Source organism: Calidris pugnax, unplaced genomic scaffold, assembly GCF_001431845.1.
Source record: "Calidris pugnax isolate Ruff unplaced genomic scaffold, ASM143184v1 scaffold11, whole genome shotgun sequence".
NCBI lineage: Eukaryota > Metazoa > Chordata > Aves > Charadriiformes > Scolopacidae > Calidris > Calidris pugnax.
Window position 1 is genome coordinate 15,111,112 of NW_015090803.1, and position 23,445 is coordinate 15,134,556.

The 23,445-nt window shown below is 38.7% G+C and overlaps 1 protein-coding gene across 1 annotated transcript in view; it reads right to left on the reverse strand.

Annotated features, from left to right (window-relative positions):
* Window positions 1-23,051, reverse strand: part of LOC106885471 — a 31,644-nt gene extending 8,593 nt beyond the window's left edge. The window contains exons 1-3 of the mRNA XM_014937685.1: window positions 23,016-23,051; window positions 2,975-3,170; window positions 2,030-2,123 (exon numbers count right to left, since the gene is read on the reverse strand). The gene's annotated coding sequence lies outside the window, so the exon portion shown is untranslated. The remainder of the gene's footprint in view (window positions 1-2,029; window positions 2,124-2,974; window positions 3,171-23,015) is intronic.
* Between the last annotated feature and the right edge of the window lie 394 nt (window positions 23,052-23,445).

The following is a 23,445-nucleotide window of genomic DNA, read 5'->3' on the forward strand; positions in this document are numbered from 1 at the left end:
ACAGAAAGTCTTTAAGGATTTCATCTATATCATTAGAAAATACTCTGAGGGTGGGAACATCTGGAAATAAACTGTATGACCCACTTTAGCATACTTTGCACTGTGAAAGCTTGTATATTATTTCAGTGGCCCCTGGAGCTGCTGTTCTGGAGGGTTTTGTTCAGCCTGGGCCTCGAAACGACTCATCTCTTCTATCCCTTGCTCCCCCATAATAAATTCATAACATTCAGGATGTGAGGGAGGATTGTGAGCACATTAATATATAGACCTCTTTTGGTTAAAGAATAGTTTGCCCGGCTTAGCCTGTATTCTTCCATTTCAAGGCTTCTGCCTCCCAGTGCAGCCATGAAGAAATTGCTTCCTCGTCTCACCAGGAGAGTCATGATGGCAAGTACCTTGCTCGTTACTGCTACGTGGTGTATTAAAGGCATCTGTATTGAATCATTCATTTGTGCAGCCGTTCGTGCACAGCTTCGTGAATGAAGCAGTGAGCTAATGAATGAACATTCCTACTTAAAACAGACATATATATCTTTCAAGTTGTATTCCTTCATCTCGATGGCATACCTCAGCCCATTGGCTCAGTCCAAAGTAAATCCATAACATGTCATAGCTGGACAGACCTCTGATGAGATTCTTTTCAACAAGTTAGCATACTGTTAAGTCATTATTTTCAAGGTCTCTAACACAGAAGTCCCTTGTTGAACAACTTTGCTTTATTTGGCCCACTGTGTGAAGGCACGTTTGAGTGAGATTTTTAATTCCCAATTCATGAATATTATTCCAACAAAATGTAAATCTTTGTAAGCATTGGACTACTACTGTGCATTCTAATAACATATGGAAGATAATACTGTGCCCATTCTTAATCACTTAATTAAAATAATTGCTGGAACAACTTTATGTAGTAATATATAGGTCTTTTTTTCTGATAAATTTGTGTGGTTAGAATAAGTCATAGAGAGGGATTTTTACTGACTTGTCAATGGTGGTGAGTCTTAAAGCAGTAACTTTAGTAACAAGACACTATATTCATTCCCAGTTGGACAGAGTCTTGAAGAGGACAGAGTGGAGCAGTGGTGCAAGCTGCTGGCAGGGCTTGCCTGGGGATCTTCTGGCTCCACACTGGAGAGGAAACCAAAGAGAGAGTGTTGGCTCCCTGAGCCTCCTAGTTGGATCTAACCTGTCATATTTTCAAAACACTCAAGCAACTGCGGGTGTCTTTTGGAGGAAGTAATTGCTTTTAGCATTCTTTTTCTATTGCTTTCTGACCATCTCAGTACTTTCTTAAGGTGTTGCCCTTTGTAACAGGAATGTGAACTGTATGAGGGCCTAAAGAAAATGAACAGTGACTCAGAAAATGAAAATTATCTGGAAAAACCACATTCCTCAGGAATACAGTATCACGGAGACTTGATTATTTCTTGTTGTGGAAGGGGCCAAGGTGTTTTATGATACCATACAGTTGTAGCTGAGGTTGGCCTGTAGCCCAAGCAACTAGTCATTCCTTTCTGGTGTATTTCTGTATGGGACTTATGCTGAAATGCCCACAAGAGATTTGGGTAACTCTCTACAAATGCTTTTGCAGGTAGTGAGTGTTAATATAATTTAAAAAATCTGTTGTTTTCCCACCCCTCTCCTACTCTTCACCTCTCTTTGTGAAAAAGGTAAATCATTCAGAAGTTGCTTTCAGCAAATACCAGTTTGTTGAATTTACAGGAAGGGCTGCAGTTCCTCTATGCACATGATGCTTTCTAACACATCACAGGCATCTTAAATAAAAACCATAAAAAACACACATGAAAACAAGCAAATTCCTTTCCTCCCAAAACATCCACGCAAGAAAATGCTATGTAGCTAAGTGTGCTAAATACAGGTCTACCAGCAGCTTGTGTACCAAAGTATGCTGACCGAATTGTGGATATCCTTTTTGAAAATGAAGGTATAAGACTCCTTCTTTCTTCTACCACTACAAGCTGAAAAAACCAGACATATTTAGCCGTCAGCTGCCGAAGGAAATGTCACTTACCAATGTTTAGGATGATAGATTGCGTCCTTTAGATGTACCATTCTCTCTCCTTCCTCTCCAAGGAGATCCATTCTCAATTTTTTACCCTTAAAACCTAAAAGAATCATAACAAAAGCTTCTCACTTAATTCATCACTTCCACTTCCTCCATTTTGTGAGCATTTACATAGCATAAAATGTGGTGCTTGTGGCACTCTGCTCTTTGCCCACAATGTAAGCTTCAGAGCAGCTATGCTGGTCAAACAAATGGAACTGTTTGGGTTTTTTTTAAATTTAAAAAAATGAAATCCTTTCTCAACTACTCTTAGAAATAACTATATGAAAAGAAGTTTGTCCTTTATGTGTTCCGCATATAAAATTACTTCTGAAGTATTTTAAGAAGTTTTTGATTAGCAGCATTCGAAGATAAACAGGACCAGGAAAAATGAGAAGTCTAAATCAACAGCTTCCTATAATCTGGAATATCTGGGGTATTATTTGCTGTGTGCAGTGTCAGGGTATTCAGAAGGTGAATGTTTCAAGGCCTTCTGTCTTAGAGCACTGTTATCTCCATTTCAGTGCCATCTCTACTCAGTGTGGGCTAGAGTCAATGCATATACAATTTTTTGCTATAGTTTATAGTTTTTTACGTAACAGAAATACATCTCTGAGATGTCTGAATTGGGTCTGAGCATCCCTGGGGGTGCAACATTATGGAAATGAGCTAACACTGCTTCTGGATTTGAAGTGGGCATACAAGTAATATATCAGTGCTCGCCTGCAATGTGTCTGAGCTAATTATTCTTCTGGATCCAAACATGCCAGCCCTGGTCTGTCTGTGTCTATACAGACAATAATTGCCTGCAGATAGTGATGTACTGTTAAGGACACTTTGGACATATATAAAGAGTCAGTCAGGAACCTTCCATTCATCATCTTGCACAGAGAAGAGGAAAAACAAACCCACCTTAACTCTTTACTGATCTCTTTTCTTTTTTAACATCGGTGATAGACCTTCAGTCAGGTTTCCTGCACAGTCTGTGTTCTGTACCGAATGTAGCAGTGTCATCCAGAGAGAGTAGGAAAGCTCCTGAGATTAGACACTGCCCTGGGAGGAATGATACGGGATCCTACCAGAGCTTCTGCAGGTCAGTAGCACGCAACTGAAAATGGACAGTAACAGAGAGATGTTAAAGGAAAAGTGAAGGAAAAATACCCAACCCAACAAGGAAATATTTGATATTTATGCAAACTATTCCATCTCAAGCAGTTTGTGGCTCAGGAACTTTTTCACCCAAAGTGTTGTCTCATACTTAATAGTCACTAGTCATTGCCATGAGTTTAGCTGGTGACCTTGGCAAACTTATAGCACCTACAACTTCTGTTGATCCATTCATATGAACTACCTCTCTCAGATCATTTTGGAGCTGGTGCCTGCTACCTTCATTTAATTCCCACTAGTTCCTAAATTGGCAGAAAACATTGACCCTTTTCACTCCACTCATGATTCCATAGATGTTTATTCTACTGCTGCTTTAGGACCTCCTTCTAATTTAAAAATGAACCATTTAATTCTGTCTTGTTCCTTTAACAAATTAAGATATGAAGACCTTCTATTTTATCCCAAGGCTGTTTAGTTCTTTTAAAAGGTTTTAGTGAAAGATCTTGTCAAAAAACAAGTAAGCTTTATCTTTTTTGTTATATTTTTTAAGAAATTCCCTGTGTCATTTAAATTTATATATCCACCATTTTTGCTGTCTATTATAGCTTTAACTTACTTTCCTGCTACAAGATCAGTTTATTGACCTGCATTTCCACAGATCTGTTATTTCTAGGTATTTGATATCACGTTAGCTGCCTCTTGTCCATCAGTGCAAAGGTGTTTTTAAGAAGAGATGTTGATAAAGGGATAATACATGTTTAACTCCTGTTAACATGATGAAAATGGAATTGAACACACTTCTCACCTGGCATAAATAGCAGCACTGATTCTGTGTAAGAACAGACTCTTTCAGTTTTGTGAATCATACCTCTTTTTTTCTTCAGCTTTTTTTTTTTTTTTTTTCGTATCTGTGTACATTGCATCACATTGGGCAAAAGAAAACAAAAAAAAAATGCATTTTGAGTCAACTAGAATAAATTGTGGTTTTCAGATATATTTTTTTTTTCCCTGGTTTGTCTTGAAAAAAGTAAAATCTCCATTTACAGTGCAACCACTTTCCAGGAACCACATTATAACATTTGATTCTGCTCTGAATATGTACTAAGTTTTGACTTTTTTTCTTTAAACTCAATACGATGTCTCAGTTCATACATCTGTGAGATCAAAAATGAGCAGTTCCAAAGCACTGGGTAGGAAATCTCTTGAAAAAGCCCAGGTGTCTGAGGAACAGTTTGACAAGCGGAGAGACAAAAGGAGCACAGGGAAAGGGAGAATGTCAGAGAAGTGTGAAGACAAAGGGTCCGGAGGCAAGGTTCGTGCTCAGTGTCATAGGGGGAATAGAAACTCCACCGGTGTCAGCTTTCTCTCTGTAATGCATCTCTGTCTCGGGTCGTGCTAAATAGATTGGCATGTACTGCTGACAGCCTATTACTTTACAACCTGTGTGCTTTTTTATATATTTAGATAATAGTACAATTCAATCCTTTAGCTAGATTATCAGTAGGATGTAATGACGATCCACATATTTATACATTTGTTTTATGGTAGTATAACAGTGAGAGAAAGGTTGTCTTTTCTGGGGACTCTGGTGACACCAGATTTCCTCAGAAGGAGCAGAGAGAACTGGCCTCTTAACTCATCTCTCCTTCTGCTACCGAGAGCTGTCTGGAGATGGAGTCAGTGGAGCCCAGGGATTGGCTCCGTCTCATATAAAGTAGATATCTGCAGTAAGTCAGATGTTTTGTGCTTGAAAATACTTGCTCTTCCAACTGTAAGTTTGCATATTGTCATTCTAGGCTACAAATGGCTTAAGTTACACGAGGTGAATCTCAGTTCAGGATGCCTAATCTTTTCACCACTAATGCTGCTGTACTATTTAGCCAGCAAAACAGTATCTAGTTCTACATCTGAGAACAGAAATATTTCAGGGAAAATTTAATAAATTGCCAAATGAGCTTTATTTTCAGTTTGTCTCGCTTCTGTAATATTGCTTTCACTAGATTTAAGGCAGAGGAAGCTGGCGAGCTTTGTGTCTATCCCCCATAACAGCAGTCACCACGAGAGGATGGACAGCAAAAGCCAGTCCATCCAACTTGTCAAAGGTCTCACTTTCAGACATCGTTTCACATCGCACCCCCAGCACACCAAGAGCAGCACATCAGGAATATCTGTGTGTGAGGGCATGGAGATGGCAGGTACCACCTGAGGCTTGTTTGAGCTGGGGGTCGTGTGCTTTGTGGTAGGAAGGAGATAGTACTAATAACTGGGGCACGTGTAAATTTTTCACCAGAAAGGGCGGTTTGCCAGTCTCTAGGCCTTGCTAAATACATTAGCTTTCAGTCGTACACCGCTTTTTCTGCAGTGTAAATTCCTTGTATGTCTCCAGAATGACCTCCCCGTGGGCAGGGACACGGGTGGCAGCTGGGGACTGTTCAACTCACAGGTTTCCACCTTTTCCACTGGGAACTGGGCTAACCAGCGTGATGGGACCTAGCCGTATCAGAATAAATGTCCTTGATTGTTCAATAGATTTCTTTCAAACAAATGTAAATCCTGATATACGAGGTCTGGCTACAGTTTCAGTGGTTTGTTTTGCTTTAACTAATCAATGAGGGCCGTACTAAAATAAATTTGGGGTTAGCAAAACTCAGAGTCTATCCAAGAAACTGTTTTCTGTTTGTTTGTTTTTAAATCAGCTTAATTAAATAAATTGACATTTTCACCTGGTACAGAAAAGCTATAGCTTTTATGTTTTTTGAAAAGATAGGTCTTCAGGTAATGACAATAATATGAAAAATATGATTTATGATCAAAGTTTTATGAATGTGTCTATATCCAGCTGTTGAAAAATGCTGAGAACTTTTCCAGCCAAGGCCTTACGGATACCTTCATTCCATGGCTGCTTTTTTTGTCCATACTTTTTTCCAAGATGCAGTATAATTCCACGTTTTAGCCAAAGGCTCCAGTCTCATGCTATATAGGCTGTCAGTTGATTCTTTGTCTTCCTGCTTTTCTGCAGCATGCCAGCACTGCTTCTTGCTCTCCAGCTTTCTTTTGGAGAGCGATTTAATTGTATTTGAATGCCTGGTCCCTGGGCTGTCCCGTGGAGCCAGGTAGCTGATGATCAGGAAGCCAGTCTTTGGAGTCCAAGATTGCAGCTGGAAGCTGCTGGAACAGACTCACTGAATAGGAGCTGCTGAAAAACAGAGTGGCAGCAGAGGCTGATAAAGATGAGCTGTAAAAAGCTCTCTTCAAATTCTCCCTCCTGTGGAGGGCATTCCTCTAAGTGCCAACCCTAACTTTCTGGAAAAATCTCACAAGACCCAAGATCTACAGGGATTATTACATTTTTTTTTAATTACAAATTAAATGCAGTGACTTGCGGGGGCTGAGTGCTCCCCCATACATGGAGGCTTTGCAGTTTTCCTTCTGCTCCCCCCGAAATCAGCTGGAAATCACAGTGGATCTGGGTGGAAACAGAATCCACACAAAGTTCAACTTGTTTTTCAGCTGAAAGCTCGCAAGGATTTTATCACTGGTCAAAGATTCCCTCCTGTCTCATGCAGAACTTTCTATTAACCATATAAGCAGTATTTTTCCTCACTAGCACATGTTCACAGAAACATTAGAACTGCCATACCTAATCAGAGCAGCGGCCCATCTCAGCTAGTATCCTTGGCTCCAAGGGTACTTCACCACCTCCAGAAGGTGAAAGAATATTCATAATACCATACCCCAGGAAAGTATCTTCCTACTCTTTGGCAGTTTTTGGCTAGCTATTGCCCTGAGCATGAGTGTTTATATTCCTTATACTCTTTTATCCTATCTTAGTGTCATCTATCATGTATATTCTATTGTTTGAACTATTCTCTGCAGGTTTAGGCATAAAGGTCGCAATAGGACAGAGGTCATAAGTCACAGTAGATCAAAAGCCATAGCGTGTCAAATGTTGTAATATAATTCATGCTCATGTATACAGCACATATATAAAGTGATAGCTCATGCTAAGGCATTGCCTCACATTGCTCTTACAGCTACAGCTCCCCTAAGAGCGTTATAATATGCTATTGACTTTCTTGTGGATTCATCGTGCTGTGAATTATTTCTGGCCAGTGGAATGCATGGAGTTACCTTTTGGGTATTACTTAAGCAGGCGTCTTGTGATTTTGCCAGAGATCTTTTTTGCAGGAGTCAAGGTGTGTATTGTTTCCCTAGATTATTTTTAAAAAAAAAAAGAAAAAAAAAAAAGAAAGAAAGGGAAAGAAACTGAAGATTTACACTTTGGCTTAAAGATATATTGGGTATATGAAAACAGCTCTTTTTTTTTTCCCTCCCATAAAAGAACTGATCCCATGGTCTCAGCAGGGATGTGTACGCGAAGCCATATTCAATAAACCTTAGGTGCCACAATTTTTCTCTATTTCCTCTTAAACCAAAGAATAGACAACTGCCACATATCCTTTTGTCCCCAGCATTCAATCTTTTTAATTTCCTACATGCAGTTAGTCACATTTTTTCCCTCCCTCTCTCTTTGTTCTGTTCCTCTTGGAACAAAAAAAGAGATAAGGAATAAAACAAAAAGCACTGTAAATGATCCTCTTCCTAAGGACGCTTTACTCCTCCTAACTGTTTGACTTTTCACCCCTTGGGTGCTTAGTGGAAAAGCCATTACTTGCTTGCTGAGGAAAAAGCATTTAATGAATCACAAAATCATTCAATTATTCTTAAAAACACTTCACATCACACATCTTTTTCCAAGTAAAGTGTGCATTTTTCACATTTAAATGGTGCATAACTGCCTCATACAATGTGTCCCTGGAGTTAGAGAAATTTTAACAGAGGGGTTCCAGGACTACACAGAGCATTTTGATATATATTAGCATTATAGACCTCGCATTAAAGATGCAGAATTTCCTCTTCTCTCTTCACTGTCTTTCAACAATATTTATGCAAAGTTGCCTTTCTGCTGTTGTGAGATGTCCAGCTTTACACTGAGCTGAGCTCTGCACGCTTTGGTTCCTTCGGCGTGCTGCACTACCATACGAGAAAAGTGAAGCATATAGTAAAGCTATTAGCTAATCCGAGGCAGCAAAGCATTTAGAATGTTTTTGAAATAAAATGAGAATTTATTTAGGAAGGGGAGTAAGAGACTTCCTCAGAAAAATACATTATTTTCAATCGTTATTGAGCCTGATGCTGATCTCTCACCACTTTTTCTCTGCTTTTGTAAGAGAAGTGCTTTCTGCAGACTGCAGTAGCTGCCATTTCCTACACAACTTCTTCTTTTTATTTTTTTTTTCCCCTCTGAGGTTTTTTCTTAATGGACTTACATTGTAAAATGTTATTTTCTGTATTTTATGAAAACGTATGTGCTTTACCCGGCAGAATCAGGTGGCCGACTCGGTTTGTAAAACCGACTTGAAGGCTGCACTTTTGCTGGGGCAAATGGGAATCAGTGTGTTTATTTGAATGCCAGTATATGAACTGTACCAGCTAAGGAGCTGGCCTTGAATTTGTAAACTTTCCTGCACTTTTATATCCCTGTAATTTAAACAACTAATTTTTTTCCATAGCAATGATTTTTTTTTAATATATTTTTTTTTTAAATTTAATAGGAAAGAGTGGTATTTATACAACAGCTTTAGGCTAACTTAGATATCTAAGTTAGGCACAGTTTTAAGATCTAAACCTAGATGGTTGTACTTCCCTGTGTAGCTGGCAGAGAGACAGAGGTGCCGGGGGGCTGGGGAGGAGGGGGCAGCTGCAATTCAAAGCACCTAAATCAGATGCCTGAAGTAGACAGTGTGAATAACCCTCTAGATGAGTGGAATTATTGGACCACATTAGAGAGAGAGGAAAAAAGTGAGGCTGGCATATGGTGAGTGTCCTACATATGGTATGTTGTTTATATGTGTTTTTTCCGTTAGCATTTCTCTTTCCTTTGTTGCTCCACCTCCTCCTGCAGCCTCTCCTAACGAGAATGTTAATTCAGAAACTTCTGTGGTTGAAGGAAGGTTTCTGGACCTACGCTATGCTCCAGAGCACAAAAATCAGGCGAAATGGGTTGCTCTCTCCTGTACTCTGTCTTGCTTACACACCGCTCTGTGTGTTTGTCCATAATTTTCCATTTCCTTTTATTTCTCTGGAGCCAAAAAGGTGTGTGTGTGGGGGGTTTAATATCTCTTTGCCATAAAATATTTCACCCCTCCAGATGGTGTCTTATATTCACTCAAATATCAATACATTTTGCAATAATTAGAAATGATAGGTGTCAATATGATAGATACGCACTCTTCTTAATTCCTTCAGTCAGGAAAATCCTGCTCTTATCCAATGTAGCTTCAGGGGGAAGCTTCCTTGTGCTGCAAAAAACCAGGCTCCACCTGGTTCCGATTAACTTTGCACTGGTTGGATCTGCCCAGTGATGGCGTAAGAAAATACGGAGCAGAGAAGCCTGCAATTGAAGTTGTAGATTCATGGCCTATAAAACTAAAAGGCTATTATGGTCATCTATTCAGTCTGCCCCACTGTGTAAGGGGCACCAGAACTTTTCTGAATTACTCTATTTTGTGTGTGTGTGTGTGTGAGATTTTAATGGAGAAAAACATTCGCTCTTGATTTAAACCTTCCAGTGTGTTTCTCCAACTACCTCTTCTTACCGCTGGCTTCTGTTATACCTTTGTCACTGGACTGAAAACTCCAGTGTTATCAAATTTCTGTTTCTCACATAGTTATTTATAAGCTGTGATCAAGTAGCCTTTTAAACATCTCTCTGATAACCTAAATAGTTTGAGCTCCTTGAGTCTTTCATTACAAGGAATGTTTTCCAATCCTTTCATCATTCTCGTTGCTTTCCTCTGAACCTTTTCCAATTTTTTCAACAATCTCCCTTGAATTGTGGACACTATTTCCAGAACTGGTTGCATCCGTGCCAAGGACAGAGGTAACACGACCATATTGTACGTTTCTCTGGTGGTGTGCCCATGGGTTGTATCAGATTCGTGTCTACCCTCTTGTACTCACAGCTCTTCTCAGCTGATTATCTGCTCTACAGGCTTTTCCAGAACGACTTCAGTCTGCGGGCAGGGTCCCTACCTTGTAGCAGTGACATAAAGTCTTTGTTATTAGAGCAATGTCTTATATTTGTCTGGACTGAAAATTCCAGTTTGTTTAACTGTGGCCAGTTTCCTGAGCAATCTGGGTTCCACAGTGACTTGGCTCGCTCTTTATTTACTGATCTTCCAATCGTTTCAAATGCAAACTTTCTAAATATGTTTTCTTAGCATTGATAAAAGAGTCACAGATAGAAAAAAATATATCAGAGAGCCCATGCGTTTGTGGGTCATGGTTAAAATAAACACCACTGATTATTTTTCCCCATTTACTACATGCTTGAGACTGAGATTTGACTCTATTTAATAGGTACAATATTGATTTTAATAAATTTTTTCTTCATCAAAATATTATGATTAACAACTAAAAGACTTTCTAATATTCCTCTGCATATTTAATACTACTAAAATTACCTTTATCCTACCAAATATATACTCATATGAAACGATATCTAGTTAGCTTTGGCAAGATAATTTTCCATAAACTTCTGTTCTCACTGCTTTGATTAAAATGAACCAATATTCCTAGAAGTCATTCCTAATTTTGCTTCAGATCAATGTGAGGTTGAAATGCCTATAGATGTTTAGGTCATCACATTTTTTAACTATTCACAAAAATTTTTGCATAGTTCTCTTGAACCTCCCTAGTTCTCCAAGACATACTAAAAATCCTCACTAACCGTGCAGACAGGTTCTCTGCCAAATGTATTAAAATACCTTCATGCAAATTATTCAGGTCTACTGATTTTAAAAATGTCTAGTTTTATTAGCTGCTATTTAACGTTCTCCTGCGCTACTACTGAAATAGAGCTTCATCATAATCATCTGATACGAATACATCATTTGAATTTTTCCCAAAAAGCAGAATAAAAGTATTTGAGAATGCCTTCTTTTTTTTTTAAAATGCTGTTACAAAAAGTCCTAGTAATTTCCATTTAATAATGGAACAAGGCAATTGTTAGGATTTTTGGTCATAATATAATTTCAAAATGTCTTCATTTTGTCCTTATCTCTGTTTTCTCTTTGTGACCTTTGGCTTTCTTTATCAATGCACTGTAATTCCCAGCTTCTAATTTACATTAATTGCTACATTTTCCCCTCTTTCTCCATTTGTTTTGTTTTTTTAGTAGCTGCCTTCACATATGAAGTCATTTTATTATTTTCAACAGAAGTGTAGAAGGTTTTTCCTTGGTTGAGACTTTTTTGAGATGTCCTTCGCAGTGCTTTTTAGCAGATTTAAGTGGTCAGTCAATTTTTTCCTTTAATACTTTCTCCAAATAACTGATTTACTCTCACTGTCAAATTTATAGAAGCTGACTGGCTTACATCACCAAATATAAATATTGGATTTTAATTCATTTGCTCATAGGAAATATAATCAAATTGTAGCTATGTGCACGTAAGCAATTAATTTTTAATTCTCTGATTCCTCTGTCACACCAAAGTCCAGCAGAGAATTCCTCCGTGTTGGATGCAGTTGGGGAAATTGTCATTTTGATTTGTTTAATGTAGCTGACAGTTTATTATGGACACTCTAAGGTTTCCAGCTCATGTTAATATTATTCCATACCTCGTAAGCATTTTTTCCATGTTAAGATATTTCATGACCTGCATGGAAGAAATACAGGCTTTAAAAATTATTGTTTAAACGTGACAGCAATGAGAATCTTGCAAACGGGGCATAAAAAGTGAGATATAAAATGTCAGTCTGGTATAACTACAATTTGAGTTATTGCTTCATAATAGAGTATGGTTTTAAAAATATTGTCACAGTTACTGAGAGGTGTGAAAGATTTAAAGTACAGAAGCCGTTTGGGCTTTTTTGGTAGGAGTAAAGTGTGAACCTGGATTCACAGTGTTCTTTCGTAGCCTGTGTTTATTTACAGTATCATATACAGATTGCTCACTTTGATGCTTTAAGCAGAAATACATAACACACCAAAAATGCAGCTAGAATTATAACAAATGATACAATTCTGGAAATCGGGTCTGAAATTCCAGCCTCTTTGAAGTCGGTAGCACTCAAACTGTTAGACTTCCAGCAGTTTTCTCCACAAAACACTGTTCCATATTATAATGATTTAACTTGCCACTAGCTTCATGGTAAAGTTCACTAACTGGACCATAACTCCCAATTACCTCACTCTTGATTTAATCCCATTCTTTAAGAGGGTGAAACCTATTAAGAAGTTGTATTAAATAAGAATGCTTTCAGGGAAGGAATCTCCTGATTCTTACTACGTGATTCCCTAGAAACATTTTTAAAGAGGAATAACGCATTTCTATTTGTGGTGCAAGCAAACTAGCCCTAATGACAGAACTGAACTGAGTATCTGCTGTATACATTTCTAATTTTGGGTATAGTTGCCTTATAATGATCTGGTTTCATTTCTTTTACCCTTTATCTTTCCTACTCAGATGAAAAGCTCTCCTGTTCAGTCCGCAGCACCTGGTGCAAAAGGACAAAGATCTCCATCCTATTAATATATTGCTGATAATTTGAATGGTCAACACCTAGAGATCCTATTAAAATATTGCTGATAATTTGAATGGTCAACACCTAAAATTAATTCATAAGGTTCCAAGTACTTTAGCAGCAAGAATTCAATGCATTAGCTGTTTTAACAATTTTTATGCCAGTACCTTATGAATGTATAATCCTGCCTTACGTATATGACAGTTCGGAAAGGAAACCCCAAACATATTTGGAGAATACAATCAGTATTAAATGGATTAACAATAGATCTGGCTTCAATACAATAAATCCAGAGAGACTCTGCAAGCACAGGAACTAGCTACATTTTCTACACAGATGTATTTCCTACTATTTAATGTACATAAAACACATGAATTGAATTTGTTATTGGTATTCTGTACCATGAGGAGAGTCGGGAAAAAAATCTATATAACCGTGCACGAGCGTAATGATAAATATGAGAAAACAGTGCATTGTGCCAATCAGACAAGTTTCACAGCAAAATGGTTATTCGGGGACGTTCACAGGAGCAGGAACACTTGTTTGACTTGTGAGAGGCCAAGGTTGACCGGGCCCAGCAACTAATACACCCTATCACCAGCACAAAACAGTCCTTGAGGCTACGTATCTGGGAAACTGGACTTTCTCTGCTCGTGCTCTTTCTGATCAAACTTGTCTTTTTCTGGCAGCTTTTGCCAGCAATCAGATTCGCTGGAAACATAAAAGAGAAAATGATTGCTGGAGTTGTGCTGAACAAGCGGTGCGTTATCTTTCTTCTTGCTCTGTTTGCCCATGTGCACAATGAAAGGAAGCTGGCGGAGGTCCTGGTCCAGGAAAGGAATTAGGGGCTTTATCATTAGACAATAAGTTGAGCAAATTGCAGACCACAAACTACTTCTCTTCAGAGCGCCGCTGAAGGACTCGCGGCTGAACTCGGTGCCTTAGAGGTACTAGGAGGAAGTACAGGGAGGTTGTAAAGATGAGCAGCCAGAAAACGAGGGATGCTCGTGCAAGGTCTGCCTTCGAGCAGCGGGCAAAGAACACCAGAAGAAAAAAATAGAAGTCTAGAGCCCTGAAGTCCAGTCATTTAAATTATGCCACAATTTAAATTAAATGCCACAATCCTTTTTTACTCCAAACCCTTTTTTCAAAAGGTGCCACAATCCTTTTTTACTCCAAACCCTTTGGTTGTTCACGTAACGATTTACCAAGGAAGCCACACTCGATGAAAGATTATGAAAATATACATGGATTACCAAATATATATAAAGAAGTTGGTAACTAAGAAGAGGACTATTCCTTTAATAGCGGTTCAATTCACTATAAATAAATGAAAGAGGATTTTAAAAGCAAGGAGTTAAAAAACCAAAAAGACTTTCATGACCAGTGAAATAAAATCTTTCTGCCCTTAGTCGTCTCTGCTATCACAGAACCTTTCCTCGGATTCCAGTTCAAGGGGTACAGGGGAGAGGTTTTAATATTATATCCTGTAAAATTAAAGATCGTAAAGCAGAACATTGACATGGTGACTGAACCCCTTTGAGCTTTCGAGTTGGTCTTTGGAAACTTGGAAGGAGTCCAGATTTTTGCTAACTCTTTGTTTTCAATCCAAAATAATCTGGAAATAATACCTGTAACAGGAATGATATTAATGTATACCTGTAATAAGGACAAAAACTGGTGGAAATATGTCAGCTTAGTCTTTTCTGCTAGCGATATGAACTTTACCTTAACGTGATCATCTCACAAAAATTCTTTCAAATGCCAAACGGTTTGATTGCCATTTAAAGGATTTACTTTTTCTTTTTTTGCCCAGTTACAAATTGACGCACACAGAGAAAGAGAACTGAAAAAGATTGAGTAGAAATCTAATCCACCAAAAATCTTTATGGGTAAACTGCTCCCCTAACAATCCTTCAATCTATAAACACCTCAATAAGATATCTAGGGAAAATTGTTTGAAATTCCTATAGACTCTGAAGATGCTGCGAAGCTGGTCTACTGACACGGGCTCACTGGCCACGTAAGGAATCAGGGAATCACGAGCACTGCTCAGTTTTCTGGAGCGAGGCGCTTTCTTCTTTTCCCTACTCTTAGCTGGAGGATCAAATTTTCCATACAAATTGGCATGATGTGGTAGATTTTTCCCCCTCTGCTATTCCATATTCCTGATACTCTCTGCGTGGGGAACTGCCACGAACGCCAAGGGAATGCTTGGCTCGGCGTGCTCTCCCCATGGCTACCTCAGACATGCTGTTAGGTTAAACGCCGAGGGACAGCAGGGTTTAAGTCGTGATCCATCAGGCGGATCTGAGAGGAGCCGTTTGCCCTGAGAGAGGATAGACTTTCGAGACATATGGTGCTATAATGGGGGGGTGGGGATTTTTCAATTCCAATCCACCCATTCCGGATGAGAGAGACTGAGCTAATACCCTCGTGTATGGTGCATTGCATCGAGCTACGGAAGTAGCGTTAGGATGGAATTTATGGACTCTCTAAATTGTTTGCCAGGAAATGTTTACTAGCTATGCACAATAAACGACTGTGAAAGCGTATTCCTGTGTTTAATACGATATGGTTATTTCCTTATATTTGGGTCATACTATTATGATACCAATAAAGGAAAGTTAAAAAAAAAAAAAAAAGAAGAAAACAAACAAGCAATGTATGTTCATAGTTATGGGAGTTCATTTGGGAAAGTCTGATTGACTACAAATTGTACCGGGTAAACTTACTCTGTGCACCCCCGGATACACGCCATGCCTGCCATACTAGAAATTAAATATATGACTTATTTTTAGAATAAAATATTCTCATCATCCAGTCAAGGCATGTTTTAAAAAAAGCCACATTACCGCAGCCGTAGGGGGTCATACATAGTGAAATTACTGTGCACGTATGAGGGAAGACTACCTACCTGCCTCCCGAAATGGGTGCACAGCTTCACAATTTGGAAGGTTTGGATCACAGGCTGAAATCTGGGAATTTTGTTCCGGGATGTGACCTTTTCTTCCCTACAGCTCGCTATTGTACCAGGGACTACTGTACAGTTTTATAGGGTGTGCTAGATTAGATACATTCGCAAACATTTCACCCTGCTAGGAAGCGAAGAAACGAAGCAGGCAGGTTTGGATCACAGGCTGAAATCTGGGAATTTTGGGAAGGTTTGGATCACAGGCTGAAATCTGGGAATTTTGTTCCGGGATGTGACCTTTTCTTCCCTACAGCTCGCTATTGTACCAGGGACTACTGTACAGTTTTATAGGGTGTGCTAGATTAGATACATTCGCAAACATTTCACCCTGCTAGGAAGCGAAGGCAGAACTTTGTCTGGTAATCTGTGCAAAGCACTTTTTCTGCTCCTTCATTTGCTTTAACGCGAGGCTTTCTATTTTTGAACTCTCCCTATTATTAAAAGAAAGCAGGCACTAACCTAATTTGTTTTAATCGTACATTAAGGGTTTGAGCCTGGAGGTATGCTCGTATTTTTGCGTGGTTGAACACCCTCTTTTAGTATATGCATATGTGTATTTATACATCCAGTATGCTGGTCATGATAGGATTTTCGAAGTTTGGTAAACAAATCGTTGTAGCAATGCAGTTTCTCAGTTTCTACTTGCATTTTATGCAAATAAGAATAACTCCAACAGACAGGCGTACTTTCTCCCTTGTTTACTATGAACATAACAGAAGAGATAAACTAATGAATATAGATGAAAGAAAATCTAAAATCAGACGTCTCGACTTCTATAGCAGATCATTTAACGATTTTAGTGCAATTAAAATTTGAAAACGCGCTAGTAAAACACTTTATCCACCAGCTTTCTTTCATATATGTTTGTTTCTAAGTGCAATTTTCAGTGGGTTGGGGTTTTTTTGGCAACCATGAGGAACAGTATTTATGTTTAGCTGCACTTTTAAAAACTGCTATTGCAGTCTAACAATGAAGTTGATCCTGTGAGGTCGATGGGGAAAAGAAAAGACTCAGCACTTCTCAAGGTCAAGTCTGAAGACAGTTCATGTTGTAAAACACTTAAAGGACGAATTGTTTCTCTGAAATGTTTTCAGTCTCTACCAAGCTGAGCACGGTAGTAAAAGTGTATGAAGAATCCATTATTAGTAATACTACTAAAGGTAAAAAGCAGTAATAAGAAAGAGGCACTACAAATACCGTAGTGACAGCAAAACCTGTTTCTACAAATGAGAATTTGGATATTTGGATGCACTATGAACGCATGATTCATACCATGGGATATTAGTTTTTATTCAAACTTGATTGTTTCAAATGAAAGAGCTTTAGATAAGATTTTTTTTTTGTATTGTAAATACCTATCTCAGCTTAATCCTAGTGCCTCCAGCTAAAGAGACGAAAAATCCAAACTGCTTTCAAGGCAGTTTACCTGGACAGTGTCTGTTTTATGAGTTTTAATCAGAGTTGTATTGGGTATCACGAAGGAAAAGGCACGGCTTTCAGTGTAACATATCCAAGAAGCTGACATGTCTCGTGCCTTTCTCTTCCATTAGAGACATGCTATGCCTCCAGATGCTGCAGTCTGGATTTAGGGGCATATACTGCTCTTGCACAAATAAGAGTTGCATATGTTACGAGTTAATTCCATTTTGTTGTGTTCTCTTGCACATGGCGTTTTGAAACAGTTAAATGGAAAATATTTTTAGTTTACCATCTTGTATTGAAATATACTTGGATTATTAAATAAAATCGAAATCCCTAAGTGATACGTTCTACGGCTCACACGCGCAAAATGCCTAAAGTTCATGGACAAAATGCCTATGCGGGAATTGCACGAATCCAGACAGTGTCCCCACATGCTGTATTTTGCATTTGTGTCTCAGTCAGCTGGAAAGAATGCCAAATAATATACCTCTTCTTTGCTGCGCAGCTGAGCTTCGCTGACCCCACAGCGCTAGGCGCTTTCCCTTTGGAAAAGAGGGAGGTAGGAATAAATGGGTTTCACACTTTTATTGTGGGCGTGTAATTCAGAGGAAATATATCAGACGGGCATCAATGAAGAGAAGAAGGTGGCTCCTGAGAGTGATCCAGCACACCAAAGTCCAGTATTTATATTTAGATGGTGTGAAAGCACCTCAAAGACAGTGTCTTACTGGAATAGTTTATTGAAGCCACCCTGAGACCTATCTGCATTGCATGAAAGGACACGCAAGTGTGACGCCTAATAAAGTGTAACAAATACAAGTATCTTTGAAAGGTTCATTTCAAGAAATAGTATAATATATTCACAGCTCATCAGTAAAGCTGCATTCTCTATTGGGGAAATAAAAGAAACACAAAATAAGAGTTTATGCAAATAAAGGTGGTTTTGGAAGGTGTCAGTATCCGTAACATATGCCACTTGGATCTTTCTTCAAGATAGTTAAGAGCTCACCCATTTTTTTTTAACGTCAGTAGTGTCATTGACGCCAGCAAACTTAAAATAGTTTGTGGAATCAGAATCTTTGAGACAGATATGATTGTGTCTTTTGGTGATGTCTCTGCAATTTAAGCTTTTCTTGGCATGCATTTTAGGGAAATCCAGCTTGCTTTTTTTTTTTTTTTCTTCTCTCATTCTTTCACAAGCCGTAATATCTGCATCTGAGAAAAACAGTTTAATCTAAAACTATCGTTTCAAACAATTGCTACTTCATATTTAACTTCTCCTACCCGGTATCTGTCGTTAGCGTTATCTGATATTAGGCTTTGAGGAGCATGGGGCAGCTATACATAAAAAAAGTACATGTAATTTTTAGCTCTTTGTTTCCTACAGCTATTATTAATTAAGGTTCCAATCCTGCAAATGCTTTTAGTCAAGCAAACTGCCATGAACGCAAACAGGACTCTGTAAAAACCCAGGAGTACTCCCACGTGAAAGTGGTGAAATTAATAGAGTCAGAGCTCTTCAGGGCAGTGAATCCCTTTCTGTTCCGCGTACTCGCTAGTTAGGGGTTTCTGCTCCAAGTCTAGAGCTCATCACACTATAAATCATAAGCAAACACACCTGCAAAGTAAGTGACATAATCCCAGCAGCTATTAAAACCTCGATATTTTGCAGTTATTTATCCTTGTATGTATACGCGTCTCTTTCTCACGCCAGCGCAGAGAAAATTAGAAATGACCAGGAATACACCCTGTGAGAAGTATTTTACTCATTAATGTGTAAAAGAGGTGATGAAGATTAGTGACTTATCACTCTCCTAATGTCCCCTGATGGAGGCAGAATTATGAAATATGCCCCCTGCTGCTGGTCCTGCAAGGGCCTGGAAATATCAGCCAGGGGACAATAAATATTTCAGGTAATGGCAGGTTTTTCTTCTCTAGTTGGGTCTTTGTAATCATACTGCGTATTTACCCAAGAAACGGGTGCGAGTCATAGAGTATAACATTTGATGCATGAAGATTCGAATCATCTCTATTTTTTATTCTGTATTTTTGAATCAGCTGTATTTTTTTTATCTACTTGAAGTATAATCAGCAAAATATTAACTGCGCAGCGCAGTCAGGAGTAAGCAGTGTTAAAAATACAGAGTGCTGAAAATACACTTTGCCTTTCTTCCGTGCACAACTGTGCCTGTATTTTTGATGGGGGCTCTGGTAAAATGTCTTGTGAATACACGTATAGATCCAAATCCGCAATGCAAATTATATCAAATAGCAAAATGAGTAATATGTAATAATACAAGCCTCTTTTTTTTTTTTTTTTCTCTCTGCGATTAGTAATTTTAATAGGAGAATGGACTGAGTGTAGAGTCTAACTGTCAAGATCTAGAGAAAATAAAATGGAAAACATATTTTCAGGCATCACTGACTTGCCTGCACATGCACTTTGAATACATTTCTAAACACAAATGAAAGATACATCTTATTAAAACATCCTACAAGGATTGTGATAACTGGTTTTTAGGTCAGCGTTCTTAAGCGGAGATAATACTAGAAAGAATGAAACAATTGTTAAATTGCAATATAACATGCGGATTGGGAAACAAATACTATTGTGCAAGACAGTTCAGTTTGCAAGTAAATTATCTATTTAAAACAAACACACACCAAAGTTCTGAAGAGGACTTATTCTGGGGCTTTGGAGTATCTAATGTGGAATGCAAGTTTCCCATGGCTTAAACTCTAAAAGCATTCCTGAAACATCATAGTTCAGGTGTGAAGCCTCAAGTCCATTAACCATTTCAATATTTCATCGGTTTATTTAAATTAAATAGGAAGCATAAGATATTTTACTGGTAAGAGCGGGCTGGCAATTCAAATAACATTTAATGATGTAATGCAAACTTGTAAATCATTTTCAGTGAGGGCCTCATAGTTCAGCATAACTTTTATGTAATATCCTAAATTGCTGGCATAGCTTTAAAATTTGTAATACTTGGAGATCATGAAAATTAGAACAGAATCCATATGTATACGGGAGAAGTAGTTGAAAATATGGATTCAGGCTTAAAGTTTTTATAGATACGTTGTAGTCTTTAAAGCAAAAATTGTGTCTGATAAGTGTTAAACCATGGCACATGTAAACGTTAAAAAGAGTGAAATGGAAGTACACCACAGAAATACAACGTTAAAGGTACATGGTACACGTTGTGGTAGTGTGATTTCTCACAGAAAACTGTTTTTTTGTTGAGGTATAGTGAAGATACTGGTATACTGTAAGTTTATGAATGGTAAATGTGATTATCATCATTCTTTACTAGTCAGGGATTCAGTATTTTTGATAAGTCAGTCAACAAATCATTCATTTTCTGTGCAAGGATTTTCAGTTAAGGCACTCAAGCATCCCTGAAACGATGCATAATCCCCAGGCTTTATTATTGCTTATATCTGTAGATTTCCATTGCAGCACAGGTATCAAGAGAAACGAATTATATTGCTTCTATGGGAGTTAAACAGGCGAAATTAGGGAAAAAAGAAAAGGCTGAAAATAAACATACATCTGTTGTGAATCTGGATTGACTCTAAGGTTAAATAATGATGCCTGCCTTCACCAAATTGCCATGGAAAAATACGAACTGATCATAATTACAGTACAATAAAACCTCGTCCTCTTGCTTTGGTAGGCTCTTGAGTACAATAAAATCTTTGGCTAAAATAAACTGAATTCATATTTGTAAGCTTTCTCTTCGACAGTAAGGAGAATGCTCTTAAATGGCGTAAATTGTCATCTTTTTGCTGACTTCAACAAAGTTACGACCATTTATACCACTCAAACGGTGGTCCCCAAGTCTGACTATCTGGCTAATTTTACTGTAATATGCATATTACAAATGTGCAAACCACACACTAAGAAAGAACTGTTCAAGAATCCTACTTACATTCTGATAAATATTCAGGAAGATGGTGCTTTCAGCCTCCAACGTAAAAAACTGAGCAAGACTACAAAAGTCCTGAAGAGGAGGAATTGTACACTGGTTCATTCAGGTTAATTTTATATGATCTCTTTCCCTATAAATCGTAAGATAAAAAAAAAAAAAAAGAAAAAGAAAACAAAAAAAACCCCAAACCAAAACAAAATAACCCACCACCCAACCTGAAAAACACAAAGCGAATGCAAATATTAGCCCATACACGAAAATATAAATGATGTTCCAAACTGTGTTGGCTCCAGATGTTTTTATGAGTTAAACGGTTTACTGTTTTCATATATTTAAAACATTCTATTTTTTCACTTGATGTTATAAGCTTTGGGCAAACTTGCTGGCATTGATTTAAGTTATGCTTTTGTACCACATGTAGGTCAAACGCACATTCGGAAAAGATACCGTACGAATGAGAACCCAATCATTAGTATTGAGAGGTAATAACTGCTTGCACTTTCTTCAGCAATTATTTCACTGAGAAGCTTTGCACTGAAGCTTTCTTTGACTGAAAAGCCATAAATTTTTACAAAGGATGGTATCATATAGCCAGAGTTATTTGATAACTCTGCACAGAAAGTTTTTGAATCGTTTCAGTAAGCGTTTGAAGTTGTTTATTTGCCTCACCATTAGTTGCCTATATTTGCATTCTCCTTATATTGTTTAAAATGAAAGCATAAAGCTCTATAGAGATTTGCATTTTCAGTTCTTGCGTGCTCAAAATCTCATATTAAATGAATAATCGATCTAGGACTTGGGTATTCATTAGGGGACTTAGGAACCCAAGGAAGCAGAGTCCCGAATATTCAGATTTGATGATGAAGCTAATGGCAAACACTTTGCCGTGCCATTACCACTTTGCTATTGCCTTCCTCCTTTTTTTTTTTTTTTTTTTTTTTTTTTCTTCTTCCCCTTTTGGAGCCCCCCCTCCCCCCCCCCAAAAAAAAAAAAAAAAAAAGGTGCTATTTGGCTCCGTCTCTTATTTCTCTTGGAAACCTAATCTTTCTCCCTCCCCCTCGCACCCTCTCACTTTCTTCATTGTGCTTCACTTATTTCACTTTTTTCTTCTTCTTTTTTTTTTTTTTTTTAAATCCTGCGCAAGAAATCCTGTGCGCCCATCCCCTAGAATTAAACAAAACAAAATAAAAAAAGGCTTTTTTTTTTTTTTTTTAAGACTGGGTTTGGGGGCTTCCCTTGGCAGCTGTGGCGGTGTCGGGGCTTCAAGCCCTTTGCAGGAGGGGGTCCTGCCATTCCTGCCCCCCCAAAACCCCCGACGGCGGCTGTGCCCCGCGGCAGCAGCAGGTTGGAGAGCCGCGGAGGGGTGCGGAGAGGTGCGGAGCGGGGAAGCGGCTGCCGGAGGTGAAGGGGGGGGAAGGAAGCGGGGGGGGGGTGGAGCCTCCCCGCCGCTCCCCGGGCTCCCACCTGGGGCCGCCCGGCCCCGCCGCCCGCCCCCGCAGCACCTCGGGCCGGCGGGGGAGAGACGGGGCCGGGGCGGTTGCGGGAGCCACGCACCCCCGCCGGTGGCTTCTCTGGCTTTGGTGGCACCGCCCGGTTCCTGAGGGACACCGCCACCCCCCTGCTCGCAGCCCAACGAACCCAAGAAGGGGTTCAGCCACCGCGTTTTTTTTTCTTTGTACTCCTTCTCTTTTAATATCAGAGCACATATTGAAACGATAAACACAATGAAAAGCACAAAATATTTCATCAGTGTTGTAACTGTATATTTCCTTTATTCTGAAGAAATATCAAGTTTTTGAACAGTGCACAGAGGCAGCGACTGCTGCTTTGGACGCCACTCGCTTTTTTAAAGAGCGCATTGTTACAGTTAAATCTAAAGACAATTTTTAAAAAGCATTAGATGTCAGAAAAGGGGGGAAAATCTTACCGTCGAAAGACCGCTGCAGGTTCCAGCTCAGTCTGAAACTGCAGGGAAAAGTGGAGCAGCTGCTGAACAAAAGTTTTAGATTTTTTTTTTTTTAGAAAGTCTGCAAAACTAATTTCCCACAAAATAGGACTCAATTTCCGTTTAAGAAACTAGCTCTTGCAAATCTCATACAATTCCTGATTTTTTCCAATAGCAATTGAAATTCATTTTATCTTTCGCACATGGACCCAAGAATTTAGACTTAAATTGCAGGAGCGCAATGGTTTTCCTTTTCTTTTTTTTTTTTTTTTTTTTTTTTTAATTTTGATTTGGGGGAGGAGGAGGAAGGTAGAGCGAGGAGGAAGGGCTAAGACACAAAACGTTTCCTCAGCGGGCACCTCTTTTGGTCAGTGATGAATAAATGCTTCATCCTAATTTAAACCAGTTCCCA